The following is a 14306-nucleotide window of genomic DNA, read 5'->3' as shown; positions in this document are numbered from 1 at the left end:
GGAAACCAAAACTGGTTTTAAAAACACAGCTTAAACGGTTAAAAACCTTTTTTTGGGCAAAAAACCGGCTAAAAACAAACCCAAACCGTTATTCATGTTTGTTAAACATTACCAACAACTCTCGTTTAATCTACCGAATTTCCCGTACCGAACCGTATGGTTCGGCATGGTACCGAAGAATCAAAAGTGTTTTTTTTTAAACCATTTCCAAAACCGAACCAAACCGGCAGTTTATATACTGGTTCGGAAACCAAAACTGGTTTTAAAAACACAGCTTAAATCGGTTAAAAAACCTTTTTTTGGCAAAAAACCGGGTAAAAACAAACCCAAATCGTTATTCATGTTTGGTAAACATTACCAACAACTCTCGTTTCATCTACCGAATTTCCCGTACCGAACCGTACGGTTCGGCATGGTACCGAACCGTACCGTGTATTTTCGGTATCGGTACCCATCAAAACAGATTCACGTTCCATCAAAACAAACACATTATTCCACTATACACCTTCGCACAACCCAGCAAAGAATTTACAAAATAGCAGGCATTTTTCAACCTAAAATGCACTTATTTCTAATTATTAAAATGATCAAAGATTGAGATGCTCATCATACAAACATGGAGATGGAGATATAAACTTAAGTTACAGTTACAGTTTTATAAATGGTGCCATTTGAAGGACACAATACCCATTGCAATCCCTGTTAATATCTCTAGATATATTTCATTAATTTGATAAAAAAAAATCATAGCCTTGTAATAATAACATTATTCCACTTATAAAAAATAGTGACAAATGTCACATAGTGATAGACTATATAAGGACCACAGTCACCATCATCCAAGTTGTGTACTTGTGTGGTAGGATGAGACATGCAAATAATTTTTTCACAATACTGTTGAAATGTTTTAGAAAGAGCTACATTCCCACTACACTTATTTTAGAAAAAACGCCCTATAATGCCCCATTGCTGACTGGATTGTCACATAGCGCAAAACACTCAAATGTGAGGCATTATTTGTGTCTTCACTACACATAGTCTAAGAAACAACATAATATAACCAATAGTTAACTTTATTTTTATTATTTTTTTTACATATGGGTGAACATTCCCTCTTTAAGTTATGGATTTGGGTTGACAAATTTGTTCATAAACTGCCATATAACAGAAGGTAGATTCCTTTTTTGTAGAAAGTGCAGCATATTCCTTGCTAATTAAGGGATGCCAAATTTATAACCCAAGCAAATAAAAAGGGGTCTGAAAGATGCCTTAAATCGAAGGTACTTCATTGTTACTTGATTAGATGTTCATGTTCATGCATGCATTGCATTTGCCTATAAGTATGAAGGTTATGAGTCAAAATAAGCACCAATTCAATACACAGAAACAATTCAATATACGTTTAACTGCAACAAATTGGTTCAAAACTTTTAATAGCATTATCGCCTTCTCATATTCATCTTAGAATTTGTGCATACACAAGCAAACAAACAAACAGTAACATATATACTTTCATAACAGGGAAGGTAGATACCAAAGGAGAAGTGGACAAATAACTAATTAAAGGGTCATCTTATTGGTACACCACAAGATCATAAGGAAAAGAAAAGGACGGAAAGGGTTCTTAATTTTAAGTCAAAATGCGGATGAAATCATGGGCTCAGCATCATAAGATCAGAGATCCGATGATGACATGGCAAGAGAGGGGCAACAACCCTTAAAAAACTCCCGGTCTCTCTCGCCGGGGCCTCCCGCTTTAGTCTCCCTAACGGTGACCCATTCGGCAAGCGATGTTCCTGGTCATCACTTCCGACATCGTTTTTGACGCTTCTGATTTACTGGCATTTTGCCGCAATCGCGGAATTCTTAATTTTAAGTCAAAATGGGGATGAAATCATGGGCTCAGCATCATAAGATCAGAGATCCGATGATGACGTGGCAAGAGAGGGGCAACAACCCTTGAAAAACTCTCGGTCTCTCTCGCCGGGGCCTCCCGCTATAGTCTCCCTAACGGTGACCCGTTCAGCAAGCGATGTTCCTGGTCATCACTTCCGACATCATTTCCGACGCTAGTAAGACTCTGGAACCAACGCTTCTGATTTACTGGCATTTTGCCGCAATCGCGGAATTCTTAATTTTAAGTCAAAATGGGGATGAAATCATGGGCTCAGCATCATAAGATCAGAGATCCGATGATGACGTGGCAAGAGAGGGGCAACAACCCTTAAAAAACTCTCGGTCTCTCTCGCCGGGGCCTCCCGCTATAGTCTCCCTAACGGTGACCCGTTCAGCAAGCGATATTCCTGATCATCACTTCCGACATCATTTCCGACGCTAGTAAGACTCTGGAACCAACGTTATGCATCGAAAAAAGATAGGCACACCGCTGTAACGTGCCAACTCCTAGAACCATTCATATTCCTTTGCCGAAGTTCTCTGGTACCGTTACACATTGTTAACCATAAGTCCACACCCATCACTATCGTCATCTATGTCTGTCTTTTAAATTTTATTTTTAATTTAATTTATTTAGAAAACTTCAAACTCTCATGAGGACATCGACCCATCATCTTTCAACCTTTTCTATAAAACCCCAGTTTTCCCTTCCATGATTTCTGCTCTCACCGGCTCTTTATAATATATTGTATACCCTTCATAATTTGTTTTTTTTTTTCTAAAACAAAGTACCAAACATCAAAATTGTATATTGTTGAAGGATTATCATATATCACTCTCATAAAGTCATAACCCACTCTCTCTGTAACTTTACCAAGCAAGCACCCCAACACTTTCCCTATTGTAGTTGTATGTTATGTTTAAAGTGTTTTCTATGCCTTTTGGTGTTGTACAATTTGCTTAAACCCTTGTACATCACTTTGCAATTCAGATTTACCCCTTGTGTGAACAACCATCCTACCCTTCCAATGGCATTCTTCTAACTTCCACATCTTCCATATCTATCTACAACCCCAAATCCATAAATTGTTCCATTCTTTCACCTATGTGCTATCTTCTTTGCATAAGCTTAGGTCTAATGGTTAATCCTTGTACTAAGGAACATGAATTCTAGACATGAATTCAACGACGGCATTTATAAATTTGATTATTAGTTTATCACAAATTTCACAAAATAATCAAGCATCTACAGTGGGATATGTGAAAATCCATTTAAACTCCAAATGAAAGAAACAATTCTAACACAAGATTGGTAAAAATAGATACATCTAAAAAAAATAGCCAAGCAAACATGCATCAAATATAACCCTAAAATTCAAAAACTCTCAAATAAACAAAAGCAAATACACAAACAACAAACCAAGAAACTCACCAAATTAACACTCCCAACAAATCAGAACAATGTCCACGCAAACCTAAACCATTTTCCTGCACAACAACCAAAAAAAAGAGATAATCGACCTTTTTAGACCATAAAAAACCTGCAATGCTAAAGAAGAACTGGAATTATACATCGGGCGAACTACCTGGACTTGGGACACCGATTCAGTAGAAATGCAAGAAGAAAAATAAAAACCCAACAAAAGCAAATAAAAGGGGTGGAAAAGACACCTCATTAGGACACATGGCAACTGATAATCCAACCTTATAAAGTTTTGAAGTCCATGAAACGTTTCCTGCACAAGTTACAACACACAAATGCACACCTTTGATGCTAATTTATAATAGTTAATGGATAAGATTTATATTAATTCAATTAATATTTAATAATTTAAGTTAAATAATAATTATCTACAATTAAGGATGATCTAGAATAATGACAAGTGTCCCTTTATTGGTTTCTTTTATTATATAGTAAGTATAGATATAGATTGGTTAAAAAGGGATATAATTTAACTTTTTAAAGTTAGTTCTTATATGAATATTAAAAATCAATATATTTTAACTTTAAATTTAACACTTTTCATCTCTGAAATCAAGATACTAACTTTATTAAAAATTTTAAACGAGTTAACAAACGGGTCATGTTTGGGTTGACCTAATTTTTAAATGGATCGTGTTTTGATTGACTTGTTTAGAAAACGGGTTGTGTAAGCCAACCCAAAACATGTTTTTCGTGTCATGTCAGAAATTGCCACCTCCTGTCACACCCTAAAAATGTCATAGCAGAAATCAAACGTGACAGTGACGGAGGTTGGTACCCATAACTATCTTAGTGGACGATGCATTGATTATTTGGACATTTAACTTAATTAAAACATAGTGTTTAAAGTTTTAAACGTAAAACACAATCACGATATCGTTGTTTGATCCTTTATGGATCTTAATACAAGCGTCTCAAACAGTTTTAAACGTTTTCCAAAACATTGTTTATTTAATTTTGCATCCACTAAACACAAGATACGCCAAAATCCCGAAGCTGAACTCATATACCTGAAGGACATGTAAATCAAGCGTCAACAAGAAAAGGGTTGGTATATTCACGTATTTAAAAGCTAAAAGTAAAGTTCTCCACAATTTATTTTAGGAAAAACATTCTTATTAAGATTTGAGAGTCTCTTTTCATATTTATCAAACATATTTAGGAAAATTTAATCAAATTTCCTTTTTAAGAATACGAGGGTCAGTTCTCTTGTCGCAAGCGTTTTTCCCAAAACCTTCGACTCAAATCATCTTCCCAATGGTTTATATATTAAATTTCTAATATAAAAATTTAAGATTCACTGGGTTGCAAATGTCACACCCGCTCATAGGCGAAAGCGCAAGGTCTGACTTGATTAGTTTTCATTGCATACGATGAAAGTAAAGAATCTATATGAATAAAATATACACGATGTTCATCTATTCTAAGATATAAAAAGTATACAAGTCACAAGTTTGCTCTCAAAAGACATCACTAATAATGTTGTTTTACAAAAGAAGACTTGTACAAAATAAAGTTTTAATAGACGGAGGTTTTACATTCAATCTTTCGCACAAGGGTGGGAGATGTGAACCAAATCATCCATAAGGAAGACATCATTTTCTTAACATGTTGGTTCTTGTTTCATGAAGTGCAAGGATCCACTAGTTACCTGAAGTACAAGTAAGTTTGAAAAGTCAACATAAAGTTGGTGAATTCAAATATCTTCGTACAAGGTGTCACACCCCGGCCGCGTTAAAACAACAAAACCGCGGCGGAAACGCCGGGGAGTGATGCGACATAATTATTGTTTCAACGACCATGGTAATTAAAGTTATGTATTATTGATTAAAGTGTTTACATTGTATTGAATTAAACAAAAACTTAACATAAATAACTGTCTTTTAAGTCACTAAGGCCCAAGTCCGCCTAAGTGAAGCACAAACATGATCAAGCATTAGCACCTGAAACACATGTAAAAGTAGGTACGTCAGCATAAAAATGTCTGTGAGATACATAGGTTTTGTTTATGCAGGATTCATGACTTGTAGTTAAAAGAAAATGTTTAACAAAAATGTAGTCATGAACCTTGTAAAATGTTTTCCTTTATGAAATCATATGAAAATCGATATGAAAATCAATTGATAATGAAAGGACAATGCATGGTTAAATGAATAACCAAGTAAAAGTGAATTTTGTATAAAATATGTAATTTGTAAAACAATGTCACGTTCTTGTATAAAATGTTTCATGTCCTTGTCAAAGTGGTTTAGATAACGCAACAATGTATAATACAATAAAAACACTTATATATAGGAAGTACCAGCGGCGCATCCACCATGATTTTATCATATAACACATAGCCCCGTTACATAAGTCACTTATCAATAATCAACCAAAAATGTCTTGTTCAATGTCAAAATATTTATGTATAAACCATGTTCAACATCATGTGTAAAATGTATCATGTATAACCAAATGTCATGCATAGCAAGTAGCAAGTACCTACTCAAACTATGTGATAATGTCAATGTGAAAACAACTGTCATGTATGGTGAATAACTAGTAATTACTCAACCTCATAGGAAAAATGTACAAAACAAGGTTTTCGAATAAACCTAAGTTTAAATCAAATGTTATGTTTTGCAGAAAACAATGCTTTATGATTACAAACATTTATGCAGTAAAGTTAATCGCATACATTCAAGCCTTGCGACTGTGGCGACAAACGTTTAAACAAATTAAAGGTTTATGTAAATTATATATATCGGATTCTATCATTCCCAACTTCCAAACAAACCTAGGAAGTCGGAAACGGGATTTGTCAAGTCCTATGGAACCATTACATACTACCGAGCAGCGTGATCAACGTTAATGAATGTATTATTGTCCCGATTAAACACACCAAATGTCATAACCAATGTAGCATGTGAAAACCATGTACTAAGGATGCTAAGTAAACATGCCTAGTAGAAATGTTCATGTAAAACAATGTACTAGCATGCTCAGTAAACATACATAGCAGAAATGACATGTAAAACAATGTGTACATATGCTAAGTAAACATATGCAACAAATGTGTAATAAATCAATGTGCTAGCATGCTTAACATACATAGCAAAACATAATTGAAAGCATGTACTAGTTATGTACAAGGTGAAACTAGCATGTTTATGTCATGAAAGCGATGAAAACACATAAGTAACAAGTATGTACATGTGTATCACCCCAAAGTATTTGAAAATGGTAAAAGAGGGGAACTATGTACTCACTTGGGATTGCCTAATAGTCTTGAGAATAAGACCAAATAAGGCTCCAAGGATCACGAATCAACCAGCACCTAATATAGGTAACTATGTTAATAATCGGATCCAAAATCTGGAGATAGGATAGAATGATGTTCTATAAATCAAATGAGTGTTTGAACTCATATGGTATGATTTAATAGAGCTAACATTCTGATTTGAAAGTCTACCTATGTGCTTTTGACCCGTTTCGACCCATTATGGTAGTATAAGCTACTAGAATGCGTCGTTTGCGTAAAACTATGTTCGGATGGTTAATTATGTGCCATGCCAAGTCTTACATGCCCAATTATCCCTAAACATGTTACTAAATCAGATTATATGTCAAAAATATGTTCACATAGGCAAAATACGGATTTATGCTTCAAAAGGGCGTTTTGGTCATTTCCTATGGGCATACAAGCTACTTTACAAATAACTAACCAATCCTACGTGATCATAAGGTATAACCTCAGAGGTTATTCCCTATGCAACTATGATCACTAAGCAAGCTTGGTCGGATCCTAATGATCGACCAAACGGGTCGGGTTCGAAAGTCTAAGCGGTTGTTTAGACCGCTTAACTTACGACCCCAAACAAGCACTAAACTAATAGTGACGAGTTAAACATGTCAAAACATGTTTAACCTACTTAGAAAACTGTTTTGGTATCAAAACAAAGTGTTTTGATACCTAAAAGTAGTTCCGCTGCAAAATGCGTGCTAAAACACATTTTGACTGAAACTTTGACTCGTCACTATACCTAGTTAACGTGGTAATCAGTAGGTATAATCGCTAAGGATTATAACCATCGTGATTACAATCGTGTTACAAAGTTCAACCGAACTTTGTGTTGACCATTGACTGGTCAAACTGAAAGTCAAACACTGTTTGACTTTTAAGCTAGAAAGCAATAAAAGAATGAAGGAATGCTTACAAAAGGTCCTTGCTAGGGAGAACTTGATCCAATAATCTCAGGTATGAAGCAAATTACTTCAACTTAGAGAAAATAAGAATCAATGGTGAGGAAAAAGAATGGAATGGCTTGCTATTTATAGTAGAGCATGAAGAACAAGATCATGACACTTGTTTGTGTAGCCTCCAAGCAAGAAATCATGGCCATACAAATGTTACAAGCAGATTAGAAGCCTTGGAGATGTGTTAACTTGGTTAACACACCAAGAACTTTGCATAACACCCCCTAATAATCAAACAGTTGCTGAAAATCAAGTTTCTGGAACTGGGCGTCTTCAGGCGGCCCGCGTAAGATTCAGACAGGGCTTACGGGGCCCGTGTGAAATCAGCAGATCAGCAACAGTTTGCAGATTTACAAGATCAGTCCCTGCAATGTGTTTAAGCGCATTTCAGGCACTTTTGACACCCGTTAAGCCATTTTCAAGGCTCTACAAGGTCATTAAGTTTAGAGGACTCAAAATATGCTCGGAAAACTCTCGGATGTCGGCTCGTTTGGTCTTACGGTCGCGTTATTCGTTAAATTATGACGAAACTCAAACGGACGCGAAAACGAACCAAATTAAGTGATGAGCGCTATTTTTTGCATGCCGATCACTAAAATAAAAATATTTTAGTGTGTACAAAAATTTTGGACATCTAGATGTGGTCAGAACGTAAGATATGCGCGAAAATGCAAACTTACGCCGTTTTTGACACTTTTAGTCCCTGTAAGATCAAATAAGCATATTTTCGCACACCGAACCACTCAAAGCTTATTTCTAAGCTATGTTTAAGTTATTTATGGTATGTTTAGCTTATGATCATATTCTGGACTATACATTGCCTTACGAAATGGCAGACTTTTGCAAGTTGACGCAAATAGTCCCTTTGAGCGAATAAACTTGTTTTTGCCATACCAAAGCCTTTAAAACTTATTTCTAAGTCATGTAAAGGTTATTTAAGGTATGTTAAGCTTATGTTGTTATTCTGGAGTGTTTGTCGCGTTAAACTGATTACGTTTACGCATCAGTTTGCGTATAACTTTCCAGAAAGCGATATAGGGTTCAAAATCCATCAAAAATCAAAACGAGCAAAATGTCAAACATAAATAACAAACATTGGGATCAAAACACACTGTTTTATCAGTATTGAATTGTTCAGAGTTTGTATTATGATTACACAAGCACAGATGTCAGAGTCTCCCCTACTTTAGGAAATTTCATCCCGAAATTTATGTAGAGGAAACTTGTGAGAATAGATGTGGATATTTCGCTTTCATCTGATCTTCACATTCCCAAGTAAATTCTGGGCCACGTTTAGATTCCCAGCGAACTTTGACAATAGGTATGTGCTTGCGTTTGAGCTTCTTGACTTCACGGTCCATGATTTCCACCGGTTTCTCAACGAAATGCATCGTGTTATCAACACGGATTTCGTCAAGTGGTATGTGGAGGTTCTCATTAGCTAAAAACTTTTTGAGATTGGACACGTGGAATGTTGGATGAACATTTCCAAGTTCAGGAGGTAGCTCTAGTCTGTAGGCTACTTTTCCGATTCTTTCAACGATCTTGAATGGTCCAACATAGCGTGGTGCAAGTTTTTCTTTCTTTCCAAATCTAATCACACCTTTCCAAGAAGATACCTTGAGTAGGACGTGATCACCGACTTGAAATTCTAGGGGTTTGCGTCTTCGATCCGCGTAACTCTTTTGACGGCTTCTAGCTGTCTGTAGGTTATCACGAATCTTCTTGACCTTATCTGTAGTTTCTAGAATGAGTTCAGGTCCAGTAAGCTGAGCTTCACCTATCTCGTTCCAGCAGACCGGTGAACGACATTTTCGACCGTATAAAGCTTCGAAAGGAGCCATGTTGATGTTAGAGTGATAACTATTGTTGTAGGAGAATTCGACCAATGGTAGATGCGAATCCCAACTACCACCAAAATCAATCACACACGCTCTAAGCATATCCTCCAGTGTCTGGATTATTCTCTCATATTGACCATCTGTCTGCGGATGGTATGCTGTGCTCAAATGAAGTTGGGTACCCATGGCAGATTGCATGGTTCTCCAAAAGCGAGACGAGAATCGAGCATCTCTATCAGATATGATGTTCAAAGGAACACCATGTCGAGATACAATCTCATCAACGTATATCTTGGCAAGCTTGTCAGCAGATAGATCCTCACGGATCGGCAAGAAATGTGCTAACTTTGTAAGACGATCAACAACAACCCAAATGGCGTCATGACCTCTTTTAGTGCGCGGTAGCTTGGTAATGAGATCCATAGAAATGTTTTCCCATTTCCAAACTGGTATCTCTGGTTGCTCCAATAATCCAGAGGGATGTTGGTGTTTTGCCTTAACCTTAAGACAAGTAAGGCATTTGGAAACATATAAGGCAATGTCTTTCTTCATACCCGACCACCAATACTGGGTTCGAAGATCCTTATACATTTTGTCTGCACCAGGATGAATAGAATAACGAGACTTGTGAGCTTCATCCATTAGCAAGGTGCGAAGATTGTCTATACTTGGGACCCACAAACGGCCCATGAAATAGAATATCCCAAAGTCTCGCAGTTCAAGCTTAGGCTTAGTATGACATGATAATTATTTACCCATCAAGTCTTGTGTAACACAAGTATGTTGAGCTTGAATTATGCGGGTTTGAATGTCAGATCGAACTTGAACACAGTGAAGCTTGACACGTTCTTTACGACTCAATGCGTCAGCCACGACATTCGCCTTACCAGGATGGTAGCGAATTTCGTAATCGTAGTCGTTTAGGAGTTCAACCCAACGTCGTTGCCTCATGTTAAGTTCTTTCTGATTGAAGATATGCTGGAGACTTTTGTGGTCAGTAAACACTACACACTTTGTACCATAAAGGTAGTGTCTCCAGATTTTGAGAGCAAAAACTACTGCACCTAACTCAAGATCATGAGCCGTGTAGTTTTTCTCGTGCACTTTCAGCTGTCTTGATGCATAGGCTATAACTTTGTTTCTTTACATAAGGATGCAGCCAAGGCCTAAGTTGGATGCATCACAGTACACGACAAAATCATCGTTGCCCTTGGGCAAAGATAGAATAGGTGCATCGTAGAGCTTCTGTTGCAAGGTCTGGAAAGCTTCTTCCTGTTTGGATCCCCACCCAAAAGATTTATTCTTCTGAGTTAAAGCAGTGAGAGGAACCGCAATCTTGGAGAAGTTTTCAATGAAACGGCGGTAATAACCCGCTAGACCAAGAAATGAACGAACCTCGGTAGGAGTAGTAGGTGTATCCCAATCCTTAATCGCACTGATTTTGGCGGGATCTACATGTACACCTTGTTCGTTGACGATGTGCCCCAAAAATTGAACTTCCTTATGCCAGAATTCGCACTTGGAGAATTTGGCGAAAAGCTGCTCTTTCTTTAGGAGCTCCATTGTAAGACGAAGATGTTGCTCATGATCAGCTCGAGTCTTAGAATAGATCGAAATATCATCAATGAAAACAATGATGAACTTGTCCAAATAAGGCTTACAAACCCTATTCATCAAGTCCAAGAAAACAGCAGGAGCATTTGTTAAACCTAAGGGCATAACAGTGAACTCATAATGACCATAACGCGTACGAAAAGCTGTCTTGGGAATATCTTCCTCGAGAACTCGAAGTTGATGATACAGAACGTAGATCAATCTTTGAAAGGCAAGTAGCACCCTGTAGCTGATCAAAGAGATCATCAATGCGAGGTAGGGGATATCGATTCTTGATGGTAAGCTTGTTAAGCTCACGGTAATCGATACACATCCTGAAAGATCCATCTTTCTTTTTCACAAATAGGACAGGAGCACCTCAAGGTGAAAAGCTCGGATGGATGAATCCTTTGTCAGATAGCTCCTGAAGCTGCTTAGACAACTCTTGCATCTCAGACGGTGCAAGACGATAAGGTGACTTAGCAATAGGATTTGCACCAGGTATGAGATCGATACGAAACTCAACTTGGTGTACAAGGGGTAAACCAGGTAATTCTTCAGGAAATACCTCTGGATAATCCCGAACAACAGGGATATCTTGAATAGTCTTACCCTTGCCTTTCTCCTCTACGACACGTGCCTAGAAAGCAACATTTTTCTTTCGTAGGTATTTGCGAGCTTGGGTACAAGACATGAGTTTAAGGCTACTAGCAGGTTTTTCCCCACGAACTTATAAGATTTCACCAGTCGAAAGGGGTATACGGACCAACTTCTCAAAACATACCACCTCAGCATGGTACTTGGATAACCAATCCATTCCTACTATAACATCGAAGCTCCCAAGTTGCATCGGTGTGAGGTCAATAGGGAAAAGATGGTTATTAAGGTTCTACTGGCAATTTCGACGAACAGAGTTGAGTACAACAGGTTCACCACTAGCTACTTCTATTGTCAAGGGCTTTCCTAGTTTTGTTCTAGTCATCGAAAGCAAAGGCTCAAATGCTAAGGACACAAAACTCTTATCGGCACCCGAATCAAATAGAACAGAAGCAGGATGGTTGTTAACAAGGAACATACCGTTCACCACTTCATTATCCGCACGCGCCTCATTTGCATTAAGATTGAAAGCTCTACCACGAGCCGGTGCCTGATTTGCGTTTGCCAACCTCGGGCAGTTGTTCCTGTAGTGGGTCAGATCCCCACAGTTGAAACATGAGCCAGGCGGATAATGAGGTCGTGCAGGATTCTGGGCAGGGTTTTGTACTGCTTGGTTTTGAGCTGCCTGATTCAGATTAGGAGCAAAATGGCAGGTATTCGCAAGATGACCAGATTTGCCACAATTTGTGCAGATGCGACATTGCAACTGTGGCTGGTGATGGCTATTACATCTGTTGCACAGAGGTGCATTTCCCGCATACTGCCTCTTGGCAGCAGGTTGTGCAGGATGATTCTGGGCTGCCTGATTAGTCTGAGTAGTAACAGCGAAGTTCTTGGAAGCCTTACGCTTCCTAGATTTCTTGGAAGACTCGGCAACCTTCTTGCCCTTTTTCTCACTGGTGCTATCAGACTGTTTCTGTTTCTTATCCCCCTTTCTGTGGAGTTTACCCTTCTTGACCTCTGATTCAGTAAGGGTTACAGCTAGCTCAATGGCCTGTCGGACGGTAGTGGGGTTGCTGCCAGTGACAATATCCTGAACAGGACCTGGCAAACCGTCTATGTACTTCTCAACAGCCTTATCTAAAGGCATGACCATTGTAGGACAGAGCAAGCTTAACTCCTCGTATCTATCAATGTAAGCCCGGTGTTCACCACTGTCTTGCTTTAGATCATGGAAATCATTTTCAAGTGCCCTCTGCTCGTGACGAGTACAAAATTCTCTCATCTAAGTTCCTCCCATGTCTGACCCAAAGCAACCTCAGCACCTCGGTCTCTCATTACCCCATTCCACCATGTGAGATCCCTCTTTTGGAATACGCACGAAGCAAACTCGACCTTACGATTGTTCGGACACTGAACATGGCGAAAAGTGCTCTCAAGACTCTCAAACCACTGGAGAATCCCTGTTGCTCCTTCAGAACCACTAAACTTGAGCGGTTTAGCCGAGTTAAACTGTTTAAAGTTGCACGGAGCAGGTGCATTATTGTTATTGTTGGCTTGGTTTAATTGAGTTATGAGATCAGGTAGCATAGCATCCATCTGCTGTGCTATAATAGCTGCCAGTTCGGCATCAGGTTGTTGAACATTACGTCAAGGAGGCATTCTAAAGGAGGAAACATGAGAGAAAATGAGTGAGATGATGTGATGAAAAATGAGGTATCATAAATATCGACAAAGAGGAAAGGATGGTGGTCATTTGTTCATTACCTCGTAACAAACAGTCGACACACAGTGATCAAAGTAAATGAGTCATAATAATGTATCACCGAAGACATGCTCGCCTATAAGTGAACACTCACCCCAAGAGTTCCCAGGTAAGAGTGACTGGTCCGATACTGCGGATTTGTACGAACACTATAGCCTTAGACATAAAACTCATGGTACAGGCAATCACTCTTCCAGTTTGCACTTGTTCACATTAGTTAGACCCAAACCTAGACGAGATTTTGAAAATTTAGAAGGCACAAAGCCAAAAATGAATCAAACTGGAAGGGTTCAAAACCTTATAATCAATCATCCAAGGATAGATGATTAATTTTTGAAGCGGATTTGTTATTGTGTTCTCGTTGTGGTTATCACCTAAGGATAGGTGACGTGCATTGTTTTAAGTTCTAAACACAAGATAACTTGTGTTAGGGTCCTAGAAAGTTATAGTCTAGGTCAAAGCATTGCTAATAACCTAATTCCTTATAACCATTGGCTCTGATACCAACTCTCCTGTCACACCCCGGCCGTGTTTAAACAACAAAACCACGGCGGAAACGCCGCGGAGTGATGCGACAGAATTATTGTTTCAACGACCATAGTAATTAAAGTTATGTATTATTGATTAAAGTGTTTACATTGTCTTGAATTAAACAAAAACTTAACATAAATAACTGTCTTTTAAGTCACTAAGGCCCAAGTCCGCCTAAGTGAAGCACAAACATCATCAAGCATTAGCACCTGAAACATATGTAAAAGTAGGTACGTCAGCATAAAAATGACTGTGAGATACATAGGTTTTGTTTATGCAGGATTCATGACTTGTAGTTAAAAGAAAATGTTTAACAAAAATGTAGTCATGAACCTTGTAAAATGTTTTCCTTTATGAAATC

This window comes from Helianthus annuus, chromosome 7 (genome assembly GCF_002127325.2).
Source record: "Helianthus annuus cultivar XRQ/B chromosome 7, HanXRQr2.0-SUNRISE, whole genome shotgun sequence".
NCBI lineage: Eukaryota > Viridiplantae > Streptophyta > Magnoliopsida > Asterales > Asteraceae > Helianthus > Helianthus annuus.
The sequence above is the reverse complement of the archived record's forward strand: the minus strand, read 5'-3'. Positions refer to the sequence as shown.